Genomic DNA, 25716 nt, shown 5'->3' on the forward strand with positions numbered 1-25716 from the left:
AAAAATGTGCCAAAACCCCGAAAAATGGCCGCCCAATTAACCCACTGATTTTTTTTTTTCGGCCGAAAAACCGGACGATTTCGACCCGTCTATGGCCTGCATAAGAGTCTGTGTCACTTTGCCCTCACTGGGAAACCTGGCAGGATCACCCCATTCCCAAACGTTTGGGTTTATCATGGGTCTACTGGCGTGCATCAGAAAAGTATGTAGGTAAACATAGTGGGGTTCTAGAGGTAGTAAATAAAAAAGTTTAACCGCTTCCCAACCTCCCTATAGCAGAAATACTGCTACAGGGTGGCACAGGTGCGTCAAATCACATTTATTATTATACAGTATTTATAAAGCACCAATATACATGATTTTGCACTTCCGGGTACGGGGCGTGCAAGCCACACGCACGCCCTACCCGTGTCGATATTTGCGGCCGCGGCTGTCAATTACCGGACCCCAGCCGGTAATTACTTGCCGGTGCACTGTGATTTTCGACAACCACCGACAGGAAGGAGGACTGTTTTGTTTACTAACAGTCCTACTCCCTGTCAGCTCGGACACAGCGCTCTGGATGGCTGTGCACAGTACAGCCATCCAGAGCAGTGTGATTACAGTGAAACACACACACACCACCCCCTAGTAAAACACTCCCTGCACATAGTTAACCCATTGATCATCCCTGATGTTAACCCCTTCCTGCCCAGTGCCATTAGTACAGTGGCAGTGCTTTTTTTAGCACTGATCATTGTATTGGTGTCACTGGGGATGTCAGTGACACCAAGTCAGTTCCCCCCAGTGTCAGAATGTCTGCCACAGTCTCGCTATAAATTGCTGATCGCAATCATTAGTAAAAATTAAGAACAAAAAAATCCCAGTATATTGTAAACGCTATAACTTTCACGTAAACCATTTAATTTACAAGTATTGGTATTTTTTATAGCAAAGACGTGTAACAAAATACATTTTGGCGTAAATTTATGATGAAATTAGATTTTTAAATTTTTTTTACTGAACATGTTTAACCGCTTGCCGCCCTGCCACTGTGTATATACGTGTGCAGGGCGGCAGTGGAGCGCAAAAGCACGTTTTAAAACGTGCTCCGCGCTCCCGACACATTCGCGGGTAGGGGGCGTGCGCGCGCGCTCCCGCCGACCCGCGGGTGACACGATTGGATCCAGGAGGGATCAATCATTAGATTTCAGCCAGTGATTTCTGGCTGAAATCACATGATCGGTCCCTGTCCTATCCTGTCCTGTGTTGACATTTACACAGGGCAGGATATGATGTAATTCTTCTCTGCCTGGACACATTCCGTTCCAGACAGAGAAGAAGACATCCAAACAGTGAGTAAAACACTACATACTGACAGTTTGAACACTCTAAGTCAAATTTAACCCCCTGATCGCCCCCCCCCCAGTTAACCCCTTCACTGCCCTGTCACCAGTGTCACTGATCGGTGAAGCGATTTTTACTGATCAGTGTCGCTGGCGACTTCCGATAGAGTTAGCGCCCCTCCCAGATAGCGCCAGTTTGCCCGCTAATACACCAGTAGTCCCGTCTAACTCCTTGATCGCCCCCCCCAGTTAACCCCTTCACTGCCCTGTCACCAGTGTCACTGGTCAGTGAACCAATTTTTACTGATCACTGTATCAGTGTCGCTGGCGACTTCCGATAGTGTTAGCGCCCCTCCCAGATAGCGCCAGATTGCCCGCCAGTACACCAGTAATCCCGTTTAACCCCTTGATCGCCCCCCCCCAGTTAACCCCTTCACTGCCCTGTCACCAGTGTCACTGATCAGTGAACCAATTTTTACTGATCACTGTATCAGTGTCACTGGCAACTTCCGATAGTGTTAGCGCCCCTCCCAGATAGCGCCAGATTGCCCGCTAGTACACCAGTAATCCCATTTAACCCCTTGATCCCCCCCCCCCAGTTAACCCCTTCACTGCCCTGTCACCAGTGTCACTGATCAGTGAACCAATTTTTACTGATCACTGTATCAGTGTCGCTAGCGACTTCCGATAGTGTTAGCGCCCCTCCCAGATAGCGCCAGTTTGCCTGCGAGTACACCAGTAATCCCGTTTAACCCCTTGATCGCCCCCCCCCAGTTAACCCCTTCACTGCCCTGTCACCAGTGTCACTGATCAGTGAACCAAATTTTTACTGATCACTGTATCAGTGTCGCTGGCGACTTCCGATAGTGTTAGCGCCCCTCCCAGATAGCGCCAGATTGCCCGCTAGTACACCAGTAATCCCATTTAACCCCTTAATCCCCCCCCAGTTAACCCCTTCACTGCCCTGTCACCAGTGTCACTGATCAGTGAACCAATTTTTACTGATCACTGTATCAGTGTCGCTGGCGACTTCCGATAGTGTTAGCGCCCCTCCCAGATAGCGCCAGATTGCCTGCTAATACACCAATAATCCCGCCTAACCCCTTGATCGCCCCCCCCCCCCGAGTTGACCCCTTCACTGCCCTGTCACCAGTGTCATTGATCAGTGAACAGATTTTTACTGATCACTGTATCAGTGTCGCTGGCGACTTCCGATAGTGTTAGCGCCCCTCCCAGATAGCGCCAGTTTGCCCGCTAGTGCACCAGAAATCCCATTTAACCCCTTAATTGCCCCCCTCCCCCCCCCCCAGTTAACCCCTTCACTGCCCTGTCACCAGTGTCATTGATTACAGTGAACAGATTTTTACTGATCACTGTATTAGTGTCATTGGTGACTTCCGATAGTGTTAGCGCCCCTCCTAGATAGCGCCAGTTTGCCCGCTAGTGCACCAGAAATCCCATTTAACCCCTTGATTGCCCCCCTCCACCCCCCCAGTTAACCCCTTCACTGCCCTGTCACCAGTGTCATTGATTACAGTGAACAGATTTTTACTGATCACTGTATTAGTGTCACTGGTGACTTCCGATAGTGTTAGCGCCCCTCCTAGATAGTGCCAGTTTGCCCGCTAATGCACGGGATTTTTTTTACCAAAAACATGTAGCAGAATACATTTTGGCTTAAATTTATGACTAACTTTGAGTTTACGATATATTTTTTTATAGCTGAAAGTAGAAACTATTGTTTATTTTCAAAATTTTCGTAATTTTTGATTATAGCGCAAAAAATAAAAAGCGCACAGGTAATCAAATACCACCAAAAGAAATCTCTATTTGTGTGAAAAAAAGGAAGTAAATTTCGTTTGGGTACAGCATTGCATGACCGCGCAATTATCATTTGAATTAGTGCAGCGCTGTATAGCAAAAAAAGGCATAAATTACAGTATCTATACCATAGTTTGTAGATGCTATAACTTTCACACAAAGCAATCAATATACACTTATTGGGATTTTTTTTACCAAAAACATGTAGCAGAATACATTTTGGCTTAAATTTATGACTAACTTTGAGTTTACGATATATTTTTTATAGCTGAAAGTAGAAAATATTGTTTTTTTTCAAAATTTTCGTGTTTTTTTTGTTTATAGCGCAAAAAATAAAAAGCGCACAGGTGATCAAATACCACCAAAAGAAAGCTCTATTTGTGTGAAAAAAAGGACGTAAATTTAATTTGGGTACAGCATTGCATGACCGCGCTGTATAGCAAAAAAAGGCATAAATTACAGTATCTATACCATAGTTTGTAGACGCTATAACTTTCACACAAAGCAATTAATATACACTTATTGGGATGTTTTTTACCAGAAACATGTAGCAGAATACATTTTGGCTTAAATTTATGACTAACTTTGAGTTTACGATATATTTTTTATAGCTGAAAGTAGAAAATATTGGGTTTTTTTCAAAATTTTCGTGGTTTTTTTGTTTATAGCGCAAAAAATAAAAAGCGCACAGGTGATCAAATACCACCAAAAGAAAGCTCTATTTGTGTGAAAAAAAGGACGTAAATTTCGTTTGGGTACAGCATTGCATGACCGCGCAATTATCATTTGAATTAGTGCAGCTCCAAACAGCAAAAAAAGGCCTGGTCATTAAGGGGGGTAAATCCTCTGGGGCTCAAGTGGTTAATAGCAAAAAGTCAAAAATATTGTTTTTTCTCAAAATTGTTGTCTTTTTTTTATAGCGCAAAAAATAAAAAAACGCACAGGCGATCAAATACCACCAAAAGAAAGGTCAATTCGTGGGAAAAAAAAGGATGTAAATTTAATTTGGATGCAGAATTACACAACTGCGCAATTTTCAGTTAAATTAACACAGCGCCGTAACGCAAAAAATTGCTTGGTCAAGAAGGGGGGTAAATCCACAGGAGGGCAAGTGGTTAATCTGCACTTCTTTGTTGTGTACACAGGTTTGTTTTAATAGTTTCACAAGCAGAAGTCATTGATGAGTAGATGTTCAAACCAAATCTAGCAGTTTCAGTATTCGTAAGTTGACTTAGCACTAACTTTGATTTGCTACAGGGTCCCAGGTCCCATACAGGGTGTTAGAGTGGTAATAAACCCAAAAGCAAACAGGTATTATATTGATAGTGATCCGGCCAGTATGTCTTTTATGTTTTAACAGAACTTCCCCATCACAGCTGCTGGTCTCATTCCAGTCTCTGGATAGAGACCAAACCAGATTTGAGCCAGCCAAGCCTGCAGTCTCATGCTTGTGATAGCGTGTTTAATACATGCTCAAGCTCCCTGTCTGTCTGTCTGTCTGTCCTGCTCTGCTGTTTAGATTCCCCTCTTTATGGCCTCAGATTGAATATTGACTGCTCTCTGAACTCTGCCTGCCTTTTGACTACGAATTGGACTCTGACTACTTGGAACCTTGCCTACCTTGTACCTGGACTGTCATTGAACTATTCTGCCTGTATGCCAACCGCAAGCACCTATTTACTGTGCTCAGTTCCTGCCTGCCCGGCGTGGTGGCCAGCCATTATAGCATTGTGTATAAGACCTGGGGACAACTGAATACTGGTAGGCCTGCTTGCCTTATGGGAAGGGGGTTGCTATAGGTGAAGAACACAGAAGCCAGCTATAGTGTCTGACCACCTGCGTTAGGGGTAAGCGTGACAAGAACATCATTCTGCAAAATGTATCTGTTAAAAGTGTTGAGGCAAACCATTTACCACAGACAGGGGTGCTTACCATGATCAGCTATAAATTAATTAATGTAAAAGCTTTATCCCAAAAAGAAAAAAACTGTTGCTGTAACTGTTTGTGTAACTGCAGTGTGAGCTGGCGTTTGGCTTCAATTTGTTAGTGTATCTTAACCTGTCAGTCCATCTAAGAGTACCCTCCCCGCAGAATAACTGCCTTTCTGGGCAGACAATGGCAGCAAGCGATGATCAGTGTGTTCTGGCGGGGGTAGTCGCCCCCCCCCCCCCCCCCGACTTATTGTAACTGTAAAATAGTGCAGTCAACCAAACTGTATCATAACATAAGTATGTGCAACACGAATCCAGCCAGGAACAGGGAAGCTACAATGTGCTTTTTACTTATGCTGATTTATCGGTGGATGATTTTATATCACTTAGATGGATACATTTTTTTTGAACCTTTGATGGACACATACATTTTTTTATACTTGTCTTTTGCATTAATATTTATGTTTCATATATATATCACATGTTTGTGATGGTGAATACTGTGTTGCACATATTGATCTGTTGATACAGTTTGGTTGATTGCACTACTTGAGCGGATAGGTGCTCAATTTAACCTAAATTTGCCAGGAATTTGCATATATTCCTCACAAGTCACCTTTAGTTCTACTTTAGTGCATTATCTGCATTAAGATAAAAAAAATGTTCTGTGCCCTGCTGAATCCCCCCTCCCCCTTATATTTACCTGAACCCAATCTCGATCCAGCGCTGTGAATGAGAGCAGAGGCTCTCTCCACTCTCTCCCTCCGCATATTGCATATTGATAGCCATTGGCTCCTGCTGCTGTCAATCGAATTCTGTGATACAGGAGCAGGGGTAGGGCAAAGCCCCACTGTCTGTCAATGGACACAGGCTGTGGGGCTCGAGAGTGAGCCCACATGAGTACCCCCTAGCAATCAGCTTTCTAGGGGGGTACTTAGAAGGAGGGAGGAGTGCCAGCGGGGGACCCCAAAAGGCGAGGATAGGGGCTGCTCTTTGCAAAACCATTACAAAAAGCAACTAAGTATAAAATGTTTGTTATTTTAAAAAAAAGGTTTAAGGTGGTTGTAAAGGCTCAAGGTGTTTTACTTTCATGGATTCTATGGATGAAGGTAAAAAATCTTCTGTGTGCAGCAGTGCCCCCAGCCCCCTCAATACTTACCTGAGTCTCATAGTGATCCAGCGATGTGAACAACAGCCTCGGCTGTCCCGGGTTTTTGCCTCCTTATTGGCTGAGACAGCAAGTGGGAGCCGTTAGCTCCCGCTGCTGTCAATCACAACCAGTCAGCCAATGAGGAGAGGGAGGAGGTGGGTCCAAGCTGTGGATCCATTTATGAATGAATACATGAAGCAGCGGGTGCCCCCATAGCAGGCTGCTTGCTATGGGGGCATCCAACAGACAGGAGTAGCCAGGAGAGCCTGCGGGGACCCAAGAAGAGGAGGATCCAGGCTGCTCTGTGTAAAACTGCTACACACAGCAGGTAAGTATAGACATGTTTGTTATTTTACAAACAAAATGAAACCTTAGAATCGCTTTAATATCATTTTAAATAACCAAACACAATATCCCACACATTTCATGCTTTCTCCAGTAATGTCTGTCACATTTTTAGTCTGGAATACTGCACACTATTGTATAACTTTCTCTGTAGAGGAAACCCTTTATTTATAGGACCATAATTCACACAAAGCTTTACAACTTACATATGAAACTGCTCATCCTATAACTTGGTTAAAAGTCTAGTAAGCAAAGTCATTAGGCTAAGAACCTGACCACATACCATGACTAATGTTAATATGAGATCAGGTACAGTATGTCAGAGAAAAGGATGTTATCTTCATAGACACACTTCAGGGTGGAGTTCATTTTTCTCAAAACTGTTACACTGATAGAGAAAATGTAGAAAACAAGGTTCAGACAACATGTAGCACCATCATGCAGCTACCAGAACTATTGTTATGTAAAATGGAACATTGGAATAAATTGAAATAATTGCAATTGCAACTGTATCTTGTTGCATGCTGGACTAAGACCCCGGTCACACTGGATGCGAATTGGCATGTGATTTGCATGCCATGCGACTTGCAAATCGCATGCCAAATAGCAGCCTATTGTCTGCAATTAGCGCGGTCATATCAGTGTGGTTCGGACTTGTTCGAAGCCATATTGATTTCTAAACTAGTACATGCACTACTTTTGGTGCGATTTGCATAGACATCTATATCAGATGTCTTGCAAATCACTCCTGAAATCGGCATTTGTTATCTGGCTTTGAAATTGTGTGACTTCACTGTAAGTCGCACGATTTCAAAGTAGGGTTTGATTTGACAAAGGATCAGTCCACCCAAAACTTATGTTTCCATTAAACTAACTTACAGTTACTTATATTTGTCTCTGTATGTAGGATCTTTGTACTTGGATTTCTGGGTTTAAAGGACAAGTTCACCTTTTGACAGAAAATAATACATGCACATTTTTTTGCAGGCAAAAAAATGTGCATTTATTATTTTTGTTGTAGGATCCTGGAAAGCACTGCACCAGCAATCAGCAGATCACTGGTACCATGCAGGTCTCCTGCAGACCTGTCAGAGATATACAGGGAAGCAGATACACTGATAGGAGGAATCAATGAACTACCATGGCCCTCCACAGCACCATGATAGTTCATTGCGAACTACAAGCCAACATCCGCAAAAAATGTCGGTACTTGTAGTTCATTCATTCGCAGAACTCTATGAATGAATGACACCGTTGTGTGGGTGAAGGACCGCATAACTGCACTGTTTTTAAAAAGTGACATTTAGCACAGGGAACTTCACCGTGAACTGCTGTCACGGGGGAAGAGGGGAATTGGCCAGCAGCTGCTGCATTGGGAACATGTTACATGTACCACCCTAAAAACGGGTGGAACATGTAACATGTTCCCAAAGGTGAAATTATCCTTTAAACACCTACTGTGGCCAGAATAATTAATCCCCGCACAGGGATATAAAACTCAATTACATGGCAGGCCAAATCAGCATCACTTACCGCTCCAAGTTGGATGGTAAGATGGTGCTCGTAAGAGGCTGGGGTAGAGCTGGGAAGCAGAAAGTGCAAGTTCTAGAGGAGGACCAGAAGTGGGCTGGAGTCAGCTGCCAGAGTCTGCTGAATTCTGAGACAAGGGGAGGCGGAGACGAGGGGGTATTGCCGATACACAGAGAAGATCTGGTGGAGAAGTTCTGTCCTGCTCTCTGCTGCTGACTGCTGAGACAAGGTGGGGGTGGAGACGAGGGGTACTGCAGCTGCAGGAGAGGTGCGAGGGCCTCCTGAAATGGCCTAGTGGGCCGGATTTGGCCCACAGGCCTTGTGTTTGACACATGTGCTATAGAGAATACAATGGATCTGTTGCAACCAGAAAGTTAAGCATGGACACCCAAAACTCCCAGGTGGACAGGAAAAGAGTTAGAAATCATGGCCAGGTTTGACCAAATAAATTTAATGAATTAAAAACAAATGACTAGCTGCATGAATGTATCATTTATACCTGCCTTCAGTCCAGTTCTAATATATTATCATACATACTGTATATCCAAAATTGGAACCTAGGTTTAGATGTATGCTGAGGGCCAAAATGCCCAATGACTGTTAATAATCCTTCCCTTCTCTCTGACCCCCATTGTCTCAGTTCTACTACTGCATACTCCAAAACCTAAAACAAACAGAAATTCCATCACACAGAGTAAGACCCCTTGAAGGTGTAGAGATCTCAACTCCAGAGGGCCCTAGAAGCATAGGAAGCAAATGGGTGACTCAACTTCCTCCCAACCATCACCAAATAACCAGTCACTTTTGGATGGAACAAGCTTATGAGTTTGATAATCACCTCTTGTTTTGCCATTCCACTGCTCTAATGTAGGTAGTTCAGAATTTTGGATGTTGGAATAAGACCCTGATCAACTCCCATCTACTCAAAGTGCATGTGCTTATGTCCCATCATCCCTCCACCTCTCATGATAATGATGAAATGGAATTATAGAGCTAGACAGAATTTATTACACAAGCTTTTAGGTAGTAGATCTAAAAATATCTCAGCACGTAAGACGCCGCTGTCTTTATGTTAAAGAATATGTAAACCCAACATTTCAAATTCCTGATTTGTGCCTGCTGTACCATGTACTTGTATGAAAAAGTACCCTGTTATATTTGTATTGCTTCCGTTATGTGAAATCCCGTGTTCCTGCCTGAACCCACAGCACAGCCAGATCAGCTTGCTGCTGTTTCTCTGTCTCCAGCTCTTATGCAGCTGAGAACAGAGGGAATGCGATCACTTATAAAAAATGGGGGAAAAAAGGGATTTATGTTTTATTATACTGTATGTATACACAAATGTTTTACCTTTCATTTATATTTTAAACTAAATGAGTTATTTTATATGGTGAGGGATTACAATCACTTTAAGGCTAATGCCTGGTGCTGTCTCTGCCCGGGAGCAGCATGATGTACATTTCAGAGCATCACACTGCTTAATTTTTTTTTTTGTCTTAACTTAATTGCTGTGCGGTGACATGCGGTGCCACCAAGTGCACTGCGGAAAAATGCAGACATGCTGAATTTTACCCCAGCTCACCACACCACACATCCCACTGGCATTGCGGTGTGAATGAGCCACCTAGAAAACAATTGTTTTTTATGACCAGGGCGGAAAAAAGCAGCTCACCACAGATAGTGAGAACAAGCCCTAAAAAGGGTTTCCGCTTTCTTTAACATACTATAAACCCTTCTTCCTACTATTTAGTAAAACAACCCTTTTAGCCCCAAACAGTTCTGCTGCCTAAGCCCGCCATAGATGGATCAAATCTCAGCCAGTTTGCATGGACCAGCCGAGATTCAATTCATATATGGGCAGGCTTTTTGTAGAGAAGTCAATCCATCGATCATCTTCAGTGCATCCAACCTGTCAGATTTTTTTTCTTGCGATCATTACTGGTGACTACAAAGGCCAGCAGTGATCATTATGTTCTGCCAGCAGGGAAGGCACTCCACCAGCAGAACACAATTGCGTTCTGGGAGGGATCCTCGGGATCCGCCCCCCCCATCAACATTGACTGTGATGAGGAAATCAAGTGAGTTTCTTTCCTGCGACCTGTGGTGGAAGGAAAGAAAATCGCATCAACTATGGCTTGCCTTACATGCTGCTCACAAGAGAGCTGCCAAAAGCAGGCATAACTATAGCATTTGTGTTTTCCTAATGCCTCACCTTTTCATTCAGACTCCACCCATTTTGCCATCAACAATATAAATGTAAAAGGAGATTCCTGTGTGTTACATGATCTTCTAGGAACTTTGACTTGTACATACAAAGAAAAAGTAAACAAAATTAAAACAGGTTGCATTTTGGCGCTGCACCATTACTTTACTGTCCCTGACAAGGGTCATGTATACCTTACAGTAAATGCTGACAGTATTTCTCAGTAAAATAGCAAAGGGATGTATGATTTCAAATACTGGGTGCCTCGGTTACTACAAAAGTTCAAATTTTTTGAGCGAAAGTATTAAGCTATTAATGGGCATGTCAATAATTTACTTGAAAAAGTCTCACTAAACTTTTTACATTTGTATTCAAAGTGAAACTTATCTCTCAGTCAACACTGACCAATTTTAATCCATATGCTGCTAGCATTAGTACAGTAAATAGATAGAAAGCTATATTATACTTAATTATTTTAAAACTATTTTTTTTTATATTTCTTCAGTTACTTCCTGGTGTCCAGGCCTAGGCCAATGATCCTCTAAGACTAAGCCCGGAGGCCAGAGCAAAACTCGTCAGTGGGCATAGCTTATGAGTACTTAGGCCGAAGCCACTTTTCACTATCTTATAGCCTGGCTGAGCTAAGGGCAGATGGATTTACTCAAAATGGCAACAGCCAGAAATGCTAGGGGGTGTGTCTAAAAGTGACTTCTCAGCAAAATAAACCTTGGAAACATGGATGAGTGGATGAGTTTGTGTTGAATAATTAAAAGGAATGAAATTGTGTTTTTGGTACTCATATGCAGTGTAGTTTCACTTTAACCCTTCACTAGACCAAGTGTAGCATTTAGTTCCAATCAATTCTTTAAGGCCATTGCTAAGCAAGATGGTCAGACAATTTTCCCTAAACAACAAATAAAGGAGCGCTCCCAACCCTGTAGAAGTCAATAGAGTCACAAGCCCTGGAACAGTTAAAATCGAAATTCACTTTAATGATGGGTTAAAAAGCATGACATGTAGGAGTGCCCAGATTGATACATCACCAAGCCAGTGGAGAGGAGAAACACATATTCTCAGAAGCTGGAGGATGACACATGATCCTGTACCCAACAGTAGGTTGCTCAGTCCATGAGCCTCAGGACAGTGGGAATGGTGTGTGGATGACAGCCGCTGGGATCACTAAGATGGCGCGTTCGCCGGAAGTCACGTGTCCGAGATCCAGTTGTTGTGTCATACACCTGGCGATAGTCTGCCCACACAAGGGCAAACTGGAAGCCTAGGGGAGCACTCAAACCATGTCAAACCAAAGGAGAGAAGCCGGTCATCATGATAACATATTTCAGGGGCTTTCCCCTTCCTCGGATCATTCAGATAATCTTACAACGCTGCTAAACAAAGGTAAGATTTGTGTGTTGCAGCTCTAGTCTCTAGCAGAAGGGACCATTCTGGAGACCAGCACTGTTTGATTTCTCTATGGCTGTCTATAAACACACACAGACTCGGTACTGTTAATCACACAGCCCTGCAAACCTGGTAGATATTTCACTTTTATGAATGAACAATCATGGTTCTGGGGTGATGCAGCATATCTATATTTGTGCACAGTACATAACACCTGGGGTGTGAACAGAACACACAGAAAACTATTGTTTTCTATGTGCTGCTGCAGTAACTGCCATTGATCCAGTATGGAGAAATGTCAGTCACCCCACATAGTGAGCTGTGTCTGCTTGTTCCACAGTGGGATGAGAAACTGTAGCAGGAGGTTTGACAGCAGGTTGGCAGGTTTCAGCATTCTTACAGCTGATTCACAAGTCTGTAGCTTGTCAGTCAGCATCTGGTCCTACCTAGTCCTGCACGCTGCTTCTGGATTGATAGCACTACTTCTGTGCTAAACCCTCCCACTGTGATCTGCAGTGAGTGGGAGGGAAGGAGGATTTGGATCAGGCAGGAAATGTGTACCACATAATATCTGGGTTTGGTACTTTCATACAGGAGCCTTTAGTTGTACTTTAAAGTGGTTGTAAAGGCTGAAGGTTTTTTACCTTCATGCATTCTATTCGTGAAGGAAAAAAACCTTCTGTTTGTCGTCCCCTCCCCCCACTCGATCCAGCGATGTGCACGGGAGTGTCAGCTGTCCCAGGTCTCTCTCTCCTCATTGGCTGGGACGCAGCAGCGGCAGCCATTGGCTCCCACTGTTGCAATCACAGCCAATGAGGAGAGAGCTGGGGGCGGAGCCATGACACACCTCTGTGTGCTATGGACACATACAGCGGGGCTCAGGAGCGAGCATTCACCAGTGCCCCTACAGCAAGCAGCTTGCTATTGAGGGCACTGGTCAAGGGAGAGGAACCAGGAGCACCGGGGGGAACCCAAGAAGAAGAGAATCGGGGCTGCTCTGTGCAAATCCATTGCACAGAGCAGGTAAGTATAACATGTTTGTTATTTTTTTTTAAATTAAGCTTTATTATCACTTTAACTCCTGAGTTCTTACTATTGAGCCCAATGAATTCTTATCAGTGCCTTTTCATCTACTGTGTGCTCACACTATACTCTGGTGCACTTACTTATCTTGGCCTTCTGTAGAGCCAGCTACAGTCAAGGGTAATCCATGATCCATTAAAAATATACAGTAGATGAAAATTAATTTTAATCTAGAACAAAAAAAGTGGCTCTGCGAAATTAAATTTCAGTAATAATTATTTATTACAATCATCATGTTCACACAGGTATGAAAAGTGTTTGGGTCCTATTGCAGTATTATCATCTGTATGTTGTCAATAAGAATAGCTCTTGATTAGCAAGAAGAAATTAATTTACCGCTAGCAGACTATGAGGATATATAAAATTACAGTGCTATAACAGCTGTAGAGCAGGAAACCAGAGCTGTGTAAATGACTCCTTGATCCTTCTCTTTAAGGCCAGAATCTAGTTTGATTGCCATGTATGTAATTTCAGTTCTGTTTTTCATCAAATAATCTTTCTGTTTGTATTGGTCAGTTTAAGTTACACTGTTTAATAGTTGAACACACATTTACCATACCAAAGAAGGACAAGCTTTTAATTTTAGCAATAAAGATGAACTCGTGTTCACTTTAAAAATCCAATCATGTTTTTGCATCATTGGCAATTCAAAGTGAACACTTTTGCCTTATTTAAGAATGTTCACTCTGTGTTGTCTACTTCTTTAGTGTCTTTGTTTTAACCGCTTCCCGTATGCCCTATAACAGAAATAATGCTACAGGGCAGCACGGGTGCTCAAAATAGTATATATAAATGATTTTGTATTTCCGGGTAGGGGGCGCCGCCATTCGCGGCCATGGCTGTCAATCACCGGGTCCCGACCGGTAATTACTCGCCTGGTGATTTTCAAAGATTTCCGACGGGGAGGAGGACTATTTTGTTTACTAACAGTTCTCCTCCCTGTCAGCTCGGGCACACTGCTTTGGATGGCTGTGCACAGCCATCCAGAGCAGTGTGATTACAGTGAATCACTAACACATGGCCCCCTAGTAAAACACACCCTGCACACAGTTAACCCTTTGATCACCCCTAATGTTAACCCCTTCCTGCCCAATGCCATTAGTACAGTGTCAGTGCTTTTTTTTAGCACTGATCACTGTCTTGGTGTCACTGGGGATGTCAGTGACACCAAATCAGTTTCCCCAAGTGTCAGAATATCTGCAGAAGTCCCGCTATAAGTCGCTGATCGCTGGCATTACTAGTAAAAATAAAAAAATCTCAGTTTATATACCGCCATTTGTAAACACTATAACTTTCACATAAACCAATTACTTTACATGTATTGGGATTTTGTGTAGCACAGACATGTCGTAGAATACATTTTGGTGTAAATTTATGACAAAATATAATTTTTTTTAAATTTTTTTACTGGACATGTTTAACAGCAAAAGGTCAAAAATATTGTATTTTCCTCAAAATTGTCAGTCTTTTTTAGTGCAAAAAATTAAAAACGCTCAGGGGTTCAAATACCACTGAAAGAAAGCTCAATTCGTGGGAAAAAAAAGGACGTAAATTTAATTTGGGTGCACGTTGCATTACCGGGCAATTGTCAGTTAAAGTCAAGCAGCGCCGTGACGCAAAAAATGTCCTGGTCAAGAAGGGGGGTAAATCCTCAGGAGGGCAAGTGGTTAAAGTACAGCTCATGCAGCAGAAGTATGCATCCTTCCTTGGGAAAGTGCATATTTTTCAACTACATCTTCAGTTTCCTAGGAACTGTGATTCCTAGTGAGCTCTAATAAGCAAATGTCAAGATTTTCGGTAGAAGAAAAATATTGGTTCATCCTGTCTATTACAATCTCCTGTACATTGTTCAAGGTGATGGCCAGGTGCAGTGTCCTATTGAAAATTTGCAGGAGGAGTATCCTAGCTCTCAACGTTTGTAGAGAAAGTTACAATTTGCATATCAGAGCTCATCACAATTTAGGGTTCCAAAGGAAACTAAAGACACTGTCCAGAATTATGGTAACTGGTATGGTAGTAGTCTGGTTTAGCTCCTGAAACGTAATAACTGGTAGGCCAGTTGCGGTGCTAAAGATGCAAGGGCCCCAGTGTGATTGATGGCCCTCGATAACTCCTACACTCTAGGGTTGATTTACTAAAAGCAAAGAGACTGCTCACTTTGTAAGGGAATTTTCTCCAGAGCTTAGTAAATGAGGTGAAGCTCAGCTGACCTCCACCATCCAATCATGTTGAAGTAAAATGCTGTTTTTTTTTTAAATTTTTCTTGCATGTGATTCAGTATTCTTTGCAAGGTGGAATTTCACCACATTCACTAAGTTCTGGGAAAATCTCATTTGTAAAGTGAACAGCCTATTTGCGTTTAGTAAATAAACCCCTCTAGCTCATTTATTTATGTCAGGTACTTATATATAGCGCCATCAATTTACACAGCGCTTTACACATTTATATTGTACATTCACATCAGTCCATAACCCTCAAGGGGCATACAATCTAAGGCCCCTAACTCACATTCATACATACACATACTAGGGCCAATTTAGACAGGATCCAATTGACCTACCAGCATGACTTTGGAGTGTGGGAGGAAACCGGAGTACCCGGAGGAAACCCACGCAGGCACAGGGAGAACATGCAAACTCCAGGCAGGTGGTGCTGAGGCTGGGAATCAAACCAACAACCCTAGTACTGCCAAGCAGAAGTGCTAACCATTTAGCCACTGTGCTGCCCATGTCTTATTGTCCTTTCAAAAGAGGGAAGTAAAATACAAGCAGTTGAGAAACTTGTCAAAATAGTAAAGAGGTGATCGGTGAAACAGAAAAGCTAAACAAGGAAGTAGTACAGTGAGGTATGTGAACACTGATTGATATGATTACCTATAACTGCTAAATAATAGCCACTTATAACTCTCGGGGATTGAAGACAGGAGATCTTGGTGGTCCTATGTGGTCTCACGCCATAAGCTACGGTTCTTTCTTCTTGCCCTTACGTCCCGTATTAACATAGGAGCCAACAAAAAGGAAAACAGCCCATGGAGGGGAGCCAGGTATCAGACATACCCGAAAGCGTCAGATACCTGCAGAAAACATCAATAATGGTGGAGAATGATAAGTATGCTTTGTTGCACTTAATAAAAGGGTCAGTTCCAGACCAACCACCTGTACTGGACATTCAAGTCTTCAACCTTTATGTTGGGTTTTTCTTATTTTACATTGAAAGACAACAGCAGAAATAATAAGGATCATACTACAACAGGAGCAGACTGATTTGGGTTGATTTACAAAGGCAAATAGGCTGTTCAATTTGCAAGCGCAGTTGCACCCAGCAAGGGCATTTACTCCAAAGCTTAGTAAATGAGATGAAGCTTCACTTTGCAAAGAATACCCAATCACATGCAAGGAAAATTAAAAAACAGCATTTTTACTTGCACTTGACTGGATCATGAAAGTCAACAGAGCTTACCTTAATTACTAATCTCTGGAGCAACTGCCCTTGCAGAATGCAACTACACTTGCAAAACACACAGTCTATTTGCCTTCAGTAAACCAACCCTACTGACAGAAAGGAGTGGACCCTCTTTCTGGGGAGGAGAGCTCATTGAGCACCACATTCCTACTGAACAAATCCTGAGGCTGGGTTCACACTTGTAAGGTGTGGTATATTGCATGTGATTCGCACAGGAACCGCACCACATTCCTGTGCAAATCACATGCGAATTGTGTGCGGTGCGATCGGAGTCATGCGTTTTGTATGGCTCTAATCGCACCGCACCAAAAAGGTGCACGACCCTTTTTTTGGTCCGCACTAGAATCAGATCGCATGGGTATTTTGGGGTATTGTTAAATTAACATACACACCCGCAGCGGTTTGCATGAACGGGGTGCGATTGTGATGCGGTGCAGAATTCGAACAGAAAAAACACTGAGAATTCAGCACCGCATCAGTGTGAATCTGGGCTAATGAACAAAATAAAAGTTTAGGGCCAACTAATTCTTTACCAATCACACAATTGTTGTTCAAAAATGTACAAGCCATCTAACTAGAAAAAGGTGTTCGACAATATTTTTTTAAATAATTTCAAATGATGGTCTCTGTATCATGTTACTGTTCTTAGATTTACACAAGACAAATATTTGTGAAATGATATCAAACTCCCTCTGTTTAGTAAATAACTTACAAATAAGGTAAGTTGCTTGAAAAAACAATAATTGCATGACTCCTGCTACCCAATTCCTTTGAAAACAAGACCGAAGCTCCGTGCCTGCTGTTTTTGTTTTCAATTTCTTGATGGACTAAAGTGTGACCGTACATAAATAGTCAGAAGAGGACTAATATGCCAAAATGGAAGAGTCACAGTCCCAGATTAGTTTTTAAGGCCCCTTTCACACGGGGCGGACTTCGCCAAGTGGATCCGCCTGCTCAGTGGGGGATCTGTACGCTGATCCACACTGAGCAGGCGGATGACAGGTCCCTGTCCATTCCACTTGTGCAGAGTGGACATGGACAAAGCCTGCTGTTCTCTATGGGGTGGTCGGATGTAAACGGATTGTCTGTCTGTTTACATTGTCTGTAATCCAATCCTCTAGATGGATGGGAAACGGATCCCCATCTGTCTGTTTTTAGCAGATCAGATGCAGACGGGTGTAATTGGACACATGTCCAATTACACACATGTCCGTTTACACATGTCCATTTACGTCCACCTCCCAGTAGAGAGCAATGGGTGGTCCAATCAGGTCCACCTGAAAAACAGACAGGCGGACCCAATCGGTCCGCCTGTGGGAAAGGGGTCTAACAGAATGGATAATAATCAGAAAGAAACTGTTTGGATACACATTACAATCTGACCATACAATTACTACACAACCAACTTTAGATCTACCAAAACTATGTAATGAGTACCTACCTAAACTATCCAATCCACTTGTATCCAATCAGGCAGATCCATGGACTACATACCTGTTGTCAGATCTAAGGCCCCGTTCATATCTGGCGATTTGGGATTGCATTGATTCTTCTTGCAAACCCAAAGCCTGTGGCATTCGCAGCACAATGCGCTGCATGCATTTGGGGGGCATTATCTTTCGATGGCAACCCAAAAATGATGTGATTCTGCTCCAATTGTTGCACAACAGGATTGCATGGTAATCGTAACAAACCGCACCTTTACAAATCGTATGAAACTTGATGCCCAAAAAGAAGCAGGAGCTTCTTTTCAGGTGACAAGAGCGCATAGGTCAGCCCATTCAAGTGAGTGGGCTGCCCTATGCAGTTTGTAGAATTGTATGAAAATCGCAAGTCAAAATCGTGTAGCGGGAACGCTCATGATAATGTGAACGGCGCCTTAGATTGTACAATCACGTATTATGATTTTGACTTGCAACTTACCAAACAGGTGCGAAGTTAGAAACAATAATGCAAAACAGGTTCAAGGTGGCAAAAAGTATAAATACAAAATAATAATAATTTGTGCAGTGCCAAAAGAAGATGGTGATTAATTTCTAAGATTGTATTAACAGCAGCGCAACACACTTTTCTTTTCCCTAAAAAGTATACATACACTGCAGAATAATGAAAGCTGCACAAACATATGAAAGCTGCACAAATATGGACTCTTAACAGCAATGTGACTCCATCAGGGTAACGTGTTTGTATAGCATAGACTCCATAACAACAGAGAATCACTACTTCAGTAAAACATTTCAAAACGCAAACATCTACTTGCAATTATTCTCATAAACAGTGTCACTCACAGTGCAATCCAGGGTAGCTCTGGTAACACAAGTGAACATCTTGAGGGATCCGAAGCCTGAGGATGAAGCACACCCCACCAGGGCTGGAACAAGGGGTGGGCAGGAGGAGCGGTTGCCCTGGGCACTGTGGTATCGTGAGGTTGGGGGGCACCAGAAGGAGGTTGGGGAGAGGGGATTTGTGTTGAGAGGGGGAATTTGTGGGGTGGCAGGGAGTGAGAACTAAAATAAGGAAAAACCTCCTGCGCTTCAATGGATAATGTCTAACCTAAGCTGCTCACACCCTCCTTTTATACCAAAAAGTAACACAAATAAATAAATGGTGTAGCACTAATAAATACTAGTGCATATAAATCAATATATATAAAATGGAACAAATCACACATAAACAAGTGAAAATAATCACAAACCTTTGTATGTTTGTGATTATTTTCACTTGTTTATGTGTGATTTGTTCCATTTTTTATATATTGATTTATATGCACTAGTATTTATTAGCGCTACACCATTTATTTATTTATTAGGGAGTGAGAACTGTTCTATGAGGGGGAATTTGGGGAATTGTGTTAGGAGTGGTGATTTGGGGGAATTTGTGTTGGGAGGGGGATGGAGGAAGAAGATTTGTGCTAGGAGGGGGGATCTGGTTTGAGATATAAACGTTATATGGTGGGTGAGGATATTTGTGTTAGGAGGTAATTTTTATGGAGGTAGTTTTTTTTGGGGGGGATTTGTGCTAGTAGGGATGATTGGGGGGGTATTTGTGCTAGGAGAGGAAATGTGTGTGTGTGTGTGGGGGGGGGGGGGGTTGTGCTAGGATGGGGGATTGGGGGAGGGGATTTTGTGCTGGGAGGGGGGATTTAAAGTGGAGGAGAGTGGAGCTTGTGCTCAGAGGGGAAATTTAAGGGGTAGAGGATTTGTGCTAGAAGGGGAAATTATTTGTGGAGTGGAGTTGTGCTGGGGGCATATGGGGAGTGAGAGGATTTGAGCTGGGTGGGATGGTGGAGGCAAAGATCTGGGCTTGGAGGGGAGATTCCAGCAGGGGGCAAATTTGCACTGAGAGGAGAAGGAATTTAAGCTTGGGGGGTAAGCATGCAGATTAGTTCTCAATTTTTTTTTTTTATTTTTTTTTGGGGGGGGGGTTTGCTGACACATAATGCTCATACATCTTGGGGGGGCAATTTGGCAGGTCTAGATGACTTTGTCCCGATACTGCACTCCACTAATCTGGTAGCAATTGGAGAAGGACCCCTTACAGCAGCTGGGCCTTTTGGAGAAAATGAGTGCTCTTTGGCTCTTGCCCTCCCGCACAGCTCTACTGACAGTGGAGGGCCTCTCTCCTGGCTGCAGATCACTTACCCACCTGCCTCACCAGGTGTTAAATCTCTGAGATACTGAGAGAGGAAAGCAGGAAAACTTAAGCTTCCCTGGGCATTTCCAGGAACCCAATGAGATGTTGCAAAAAGATTTAAACGAGCCTGCACCTGGTTCTGAGCAAATGTTGGGAAGCTGAAGCAGGTGGGGGCCCCTCTGTTATAGTGCATGGAGAAGTTAGTTTTGTAAAACATCCATTACAGAAATAACACTAAGCAGTAGGTAAGTAGCTGATGAAATTGCACATTCTATTCTAATCACCGCACGCTACCTAGAAAAAAACAATGGACTGGATGTCACTGAACTCTGATGGCCAGATGTCACTGCTTGCAAAAAAAAAATGAAATAAAGTTGCTGAATCACCATTACCAGCCAAAATTTAGTATACACCACTCTAATATTTAGTCCACAAACAATATATACAAACATATACATATTACAAACCCGCATTCTGCATATAAAATCCTAACATTTATACCATAGACATTACATACATTCCTGCCAGAGGAAAGGACATGAATTCCTTTTACTACATGTGACAGCTACAGCATGAACAAAAAAGGAAGCAGGGAGTGCAGAGTGCATGTGATGGCTGCTTGTTCTATCATCATGTCACATAGTCTAGGTTAAATATACAGCTCCATAATACAGGGTAGTCTGGGAACTTTCCATAGCTTCTTTTTAAAGTTGATTTCATTCTTTACGTTTATATGAAGATTTCTGAGCAGTTGCAGCTGAAGATCAAATCAGAAGAAATGCTATACTGTATTCATACTGGGTACTGATATTAGCATATTTGGCTCAGCCGCTGGCATCTACCTAAAGCTGGCCATACATGGATCAAAATTCAGCCGGTTCAGCACGGCAAATTTCAATCCATGTACGGGCATTGAGGCTGTACAGAAGTCGATCTACCAATTGATACAATCTCCCGGTCTGGTTTTTCCTACTTAATCAGCGCTGCAGGCTACAGCCTGAAACGCTGATCATTGTATTCTGACAGTGGGGAGTCTCCTCACAGGCCAGAATACAATAGTTCAGCAGGGAGGGTTCACCCATCCACCTAGAGTATGTGGATGGGGGGACCAAGTCAGTTTTTCAGGCAGCCGATAGATGAGTCGGTTTTATTTGTTCAAAGCACTAGTTGAACGAATAAATCGGACTCGTATACATGGTTTGAGGCTGAAAAAATGCACAAGAGTACACATTTGTACTCAGATATATATGGTGATGCTTTCATGCACACATTGGTGTATTTAGGTTTTGTGCTGCCCTAGGCAACACAAAAATTGTCCGCCCCCACAGACATGGCAATAGAGCGAAAGACACTCATCTTCATCTCCGGACATCCCCAGGAATGAGAGTCAGGCTCTACATACACCATTAAACAGCCCACAGCCTCTTTCAGATCCCACTTGGTTCCTATGGAGCACGTGTCCCTTCTTTCATCCCTTCTTCTGGGGGAAGGTGCTGCCCCCCTGAAAAATGCTGCCCTGGGATAATAATATAAATAATATACACTAGTAAAAAGATGGTCATATGGAAACATAATAACTATAGAGATCTCCTTCGCTATGATATTCTAAAAGTGAGCTCCCAAATTAAACACCCTGATGTTAAAGTATAAAAAGGCAACATTTTTTTCTAGATTTGGATAGAGTGGTTAGAACCCCTAATTGCTGTCTGCAGGGCTGTGGATAATGGGGTACCATCAGTCCTCCTGTACGGGACCCAGGCCAGCAGGGGGGCCCAGGCAGCTGGGTAAATCAGATGTGCGTAGGGAGGATTATCAGCACAGTGGGAGTGCAATTACTGGAGCCGATCCCCTGTATGGTTCTCTCTGCAGCAGCTGAAGACTGACATCTTCTCCTCTCACTCCCACTGGTGTTCAGCTGCTGCAGAGAGAATCATACAGGGGATCGGTTCCAGTAATTGCACTCCCACTGTGCTGATCATCCTCCCTACACACATCTGATTTACCCAGCTGCCTGGGCCCCCCTGCTGGCCTGGGTCCCATATGGTTCTCTCTGCAGCAGCTGAAGACTAGCATCATCTCCTCTCCCTCCTGCTGGCATTCAGCTACTGCAGAGAGAACCATACAGGGTATCAATTTCAGTAATTGCCCCTCTGTTACACCCATCATCCTCCCTGTGCACCATACGGTTCCACATGTTGTCCAGGCCCCTCTGTGTATGCCCCCACCACCCCAGTGCTCCTGTGCTCCCTCCTTTCCCTCCCACCGGTAACTGCAAGCACACAATAGTATCCTTCAGGATGATGAACACAATAAGTAATAAGTACCGATCGCTCAATGTGTTCATTCATAACTGAAGCATAGTAAACTGTGGCTTTTTTTGGAGGGGGGGGCCTGTCTGGTTTGCTGTATGGGGCCCTGTGGTTTTCAAACAGCAGCCCTGGCTGTCTGTGTCACTGTTAGGGAGATTCACTCTTTATAATTGTCCTGATCACCAGTGCCACAAGGAATGAAAATGAGAGTGAATTCATAATTTTTCAATTTTGTACTGAAACAGGAATAGAGGGGAAATCTTCCAATGGGAGTACTAGTTCCTGTGACATCTTTCTAAGAGGGGATATCCCTCACATCAAAAAGATATTATTTCACTTGTCTACAGGACAGGTAGTACAGTGAAATCTCTCTAATGAGACAAAGATGATGACGAAGAAAAAATAAAGACAGTGGGTTTAACCTTCCCCTACTCTATTCAAAATGAATAAAAAAAAACATTTTGGATTTAGATATATTTAATAATAATAACCTATATTTTAATAATTTGAATGATCTGCATAATTTAGGACCAGTCTGCACTACCTGCACAGTAACAGCTGCATTCTTAATGTAACCAGCAGTGCCTTGCACTTTTAAAACATGGGGCACTGTTTACTTTTTTTAGGCCCCATTCGCACTTGGTGATTTGTAAACGCGGGCGGAATTGTCACAATCTGCCCGTGATTCCAAATCAAAACGCACGACACGCATTTTGGTGCCTTTCATTGTAAATGGCAACCCAAACGTGGTGCGATTTTGCTGCGATTGTCCTGAGACAGCATAGAGCCTCAATCGCAAAAAAATTACCTATGCATGACATACTGAATCACATTAAAATCACATACACAAAGTCACGAACGAGAACAAACTTTTTAACGAAATGTTACAGTGTAACATTTCATTTACTTCAGCTGTGGTGCACAGAAATGCAGACAGTAAAATGCAGACATGTTGCAGATTTCTGTACTGTAGCTAGCCTGAAGTCTGCATTTAATTTATTAAACCTTAAGGGCCGGTTCACACTATAGAAACTCAGTCCAGATGCGTTCCGGATGCATTTTAGCATGGGGTGTTTGACACATTTTCGGCGCGTTCTGGTGGTTTTTGATGCGTTTGACGCGTTCCAGTGCATTTTTATGCACTTCAGTTAATTTTTTTCCCCCCTCTTTTTTTCTTCAATTTAAATAGGGACATGTGCGTTCCAGTGCGTTTTTGGTGCGTTTATGATGCGTTTTACCGTGTTCCAGTACAGTTCTGTGCAGGAAAAATGCAGCCTGTTCTACTTATTTTTCTGCAACCGGAACGCACTGGAACTGCAAGCACTGATGTGAACTATGACATTGATAACCATATGACCTGCTTTCTATGCATTTTGGACGCAGAAAAAAAGCAACTGAAATGCATGTAGTGTGAACTGGCCCTAAAGCAAAAATGTAATAAGCCAGCCATAGATGGTTTGAATCTCGGTTGGTTCAGCAGGGACCAGCCGAGATTTGATCCATATATGGGTAGGCTAATTGCACCCAAGTTGATCCATTGACTGATTTAGGTATACCCAGGGGTGGACTGACATTTTCATGGGGGCCCCCTACTGACCCCAGCCCTTGGGCAGTGCTCGAGTGTTCAAATGGTCAGTCCGCCCCTGGGTACACCCAGTCTGTCAGATTTTTAGCATGTGATTATTGCCAGCACTCCACCCCTGTGAAGGCTACATTAGTTCTTGCCCTGGGGTGCCTCCACTCTCGGTGGAGGAGCAATGGAGACACCTTTGGACAGCAGCATTGTCATTATGTGAAGACATAATGTGCAGCCCATTGTTTTCAATGTGCCTGTACACACAAGTGCATAAACATGCATGGTGTATAGATTAATTAAAAAAATACAGAAATCGGAGTTGCCAGTCACTATTTTACGTGCATGTGCTTGGAAAATGGTAATTTAAAGAGCTTAAAATTCTATTCTAAGAGTTAGAATTTACTGTACTTGTGTACACTCATACGTGCAAATATGCTCACAAATATGCATATATATGTGCAAGATAAACACACAAAATTTTGGCTAGGAATACTGCTGTTCAAACATCAGTACCGTGAGCAAGTACCCTATAGGCAGTGGCAGCAAACAGTTTTTTGGTTTCGATTCTTTTGGGATAAAGGTTTTCCATAAATGAAAAAAGCTGCCCTTTGTAAGTGCCCCAGTCAATGGTAATTACTTTGTCTCATTCCTCTAACTGTTACTTTGAATTGACAGCTTTTTCATTTAAAGTTGAAAAACAACAGACTTACTGGCTGGATCACCAGGTAAAAATAAAAGAGAAAAAGCCTAAAAATAGAAAACCAATGCAACCATCACATCGAAGAATAGGTGCGCTGCAATACAATACCTTTTGTTTCTGGGTTTGGATACACTTTATGTATGAACTGGGCACATAGAAAACAATTGCAGAGCTCAGCTTTATTGTAGTGTGAATGAGCTCTTACATTAGTAGTATTAGTAACAATATGACACTATCAGACTTAAATGACAGACATCAAGAGTGGTATAATGAGAATCACATGCCTTATTATAAACAAGCTGCCAATAGTAACTGTGAAATGTATAAATGACACGTGTAATGGCAAAGATCGTGTGTGATGAAAGTTCCTCTATGAGAAGAATGGTGAATGGGCGAGTGTATGAGCTGTCAAAGTGATCGGTGTGCAGTGGTCGTGCAGCTGAGCTGTCATTTAGCAGAGTCTAGCCCCGCCCCCTCCCTGCCAGCTCCAGGCAGCCCCATGTCTGCGATCAGAGACCAGCGATCTATGGTATGGAGATCAGGCTGCCAGAGAGTTTGTCAAGTCAACTTTTCCTCAGCCTGGCATCTGTGCAGAGCAGACAAGTGCTGAACTGAATATCATCTGGTCCTCCCCTCCAGCAGGAGTTGCTGGAAGTTGTATGCCCAGCAATCAATGACAAGTCCCAGACAGGACAGAGCCTGTCCCCTCCACTCAGACTATGACCCCCCTCCCTGCAGTGATCAGCCCCTGCTACTCACCGGGCTCCCCGCTCTGGGCACAGTGATCAGAGCGGGCTGCCAGGGCCCTGGGTAGGAGCGAGCAGCTGTCATAAGGCCGGCCAGGAGGCGGAGAGCCGATCAACAAGTGATGATGATGAGAACTAACTACTCCCACTCTGGGAGGGAGGTGTACACTATGGGCTCATACACAGCACCCTCTGTATGGGGACATACACAATGCTCTGTCTGCTGCAACACCAGCCTGCCCAGCTGCTGGACACATACACAATTCACATTGATACTGACAGCTCTCCTATACTCACAACGTCCAACACACTCAGCAAACTTTGTACAAGGAATCAAAAGGTTAAGAAAAGAGTTTATTCACTGCAAATTGAAGACTAAGAGCACACTGGAGATCACTTGGACTTCTGTAATGTTAAAGTAGTATTTTGCACCCCCAATCAAAAAAAAAAAAAAAAAATATATATATATATATATAAACTATATTTCCAGAAGTATTCGGA

At 43.1% G+C, this 25716-nt stretch overlaps 1 protein-coding gene across 2 annotated transcripts in view; it reads right to left on the bottom strand.

The window, feature by feature from the left end:
- Positions 1-25364, bottom strand: part of SLC26A2 (solute carrier family 26 member 2) — a 99734-nt gene extending 74370 nt beyond the window's left edge. Inside the window, exons 1-2 of one of the 2 annotated variants that reach the window (XM_089656750.1) lie at positions 25229-25364; positions 15663-15862 (exon numbers count right to left, since the gene is read on the bottom strand). The gene's annotated coding sequence lies outside the window, so the exon portion shown is untranslated. The remainder of the gene's footprint in view (positions 1-15662; positions 15863-25228) is intronic. The other variant, XM_089656751.1, reaches the window with a different exon arrangement.
- Positions 25365-25716: the final 352 nt, after the last annotated feature.

The sequence above is a fragment of the Staurois parvus genome, unplaced genomic scaffold (genome assembly GCF_062004578.1).
Source record: "Staurois parvus isolate SC_StPar_1 unplaced genomic scaffold, SC_StPar_1.0 ptg000934l, whole genome shotgun sequence".
Taxonomy (NCBI): domain Eukaryota; kingdom Metazoa; phylum Chordata; class Amphibia; order Anura; family Ranidae; genus Staurois; species Staurois parvus.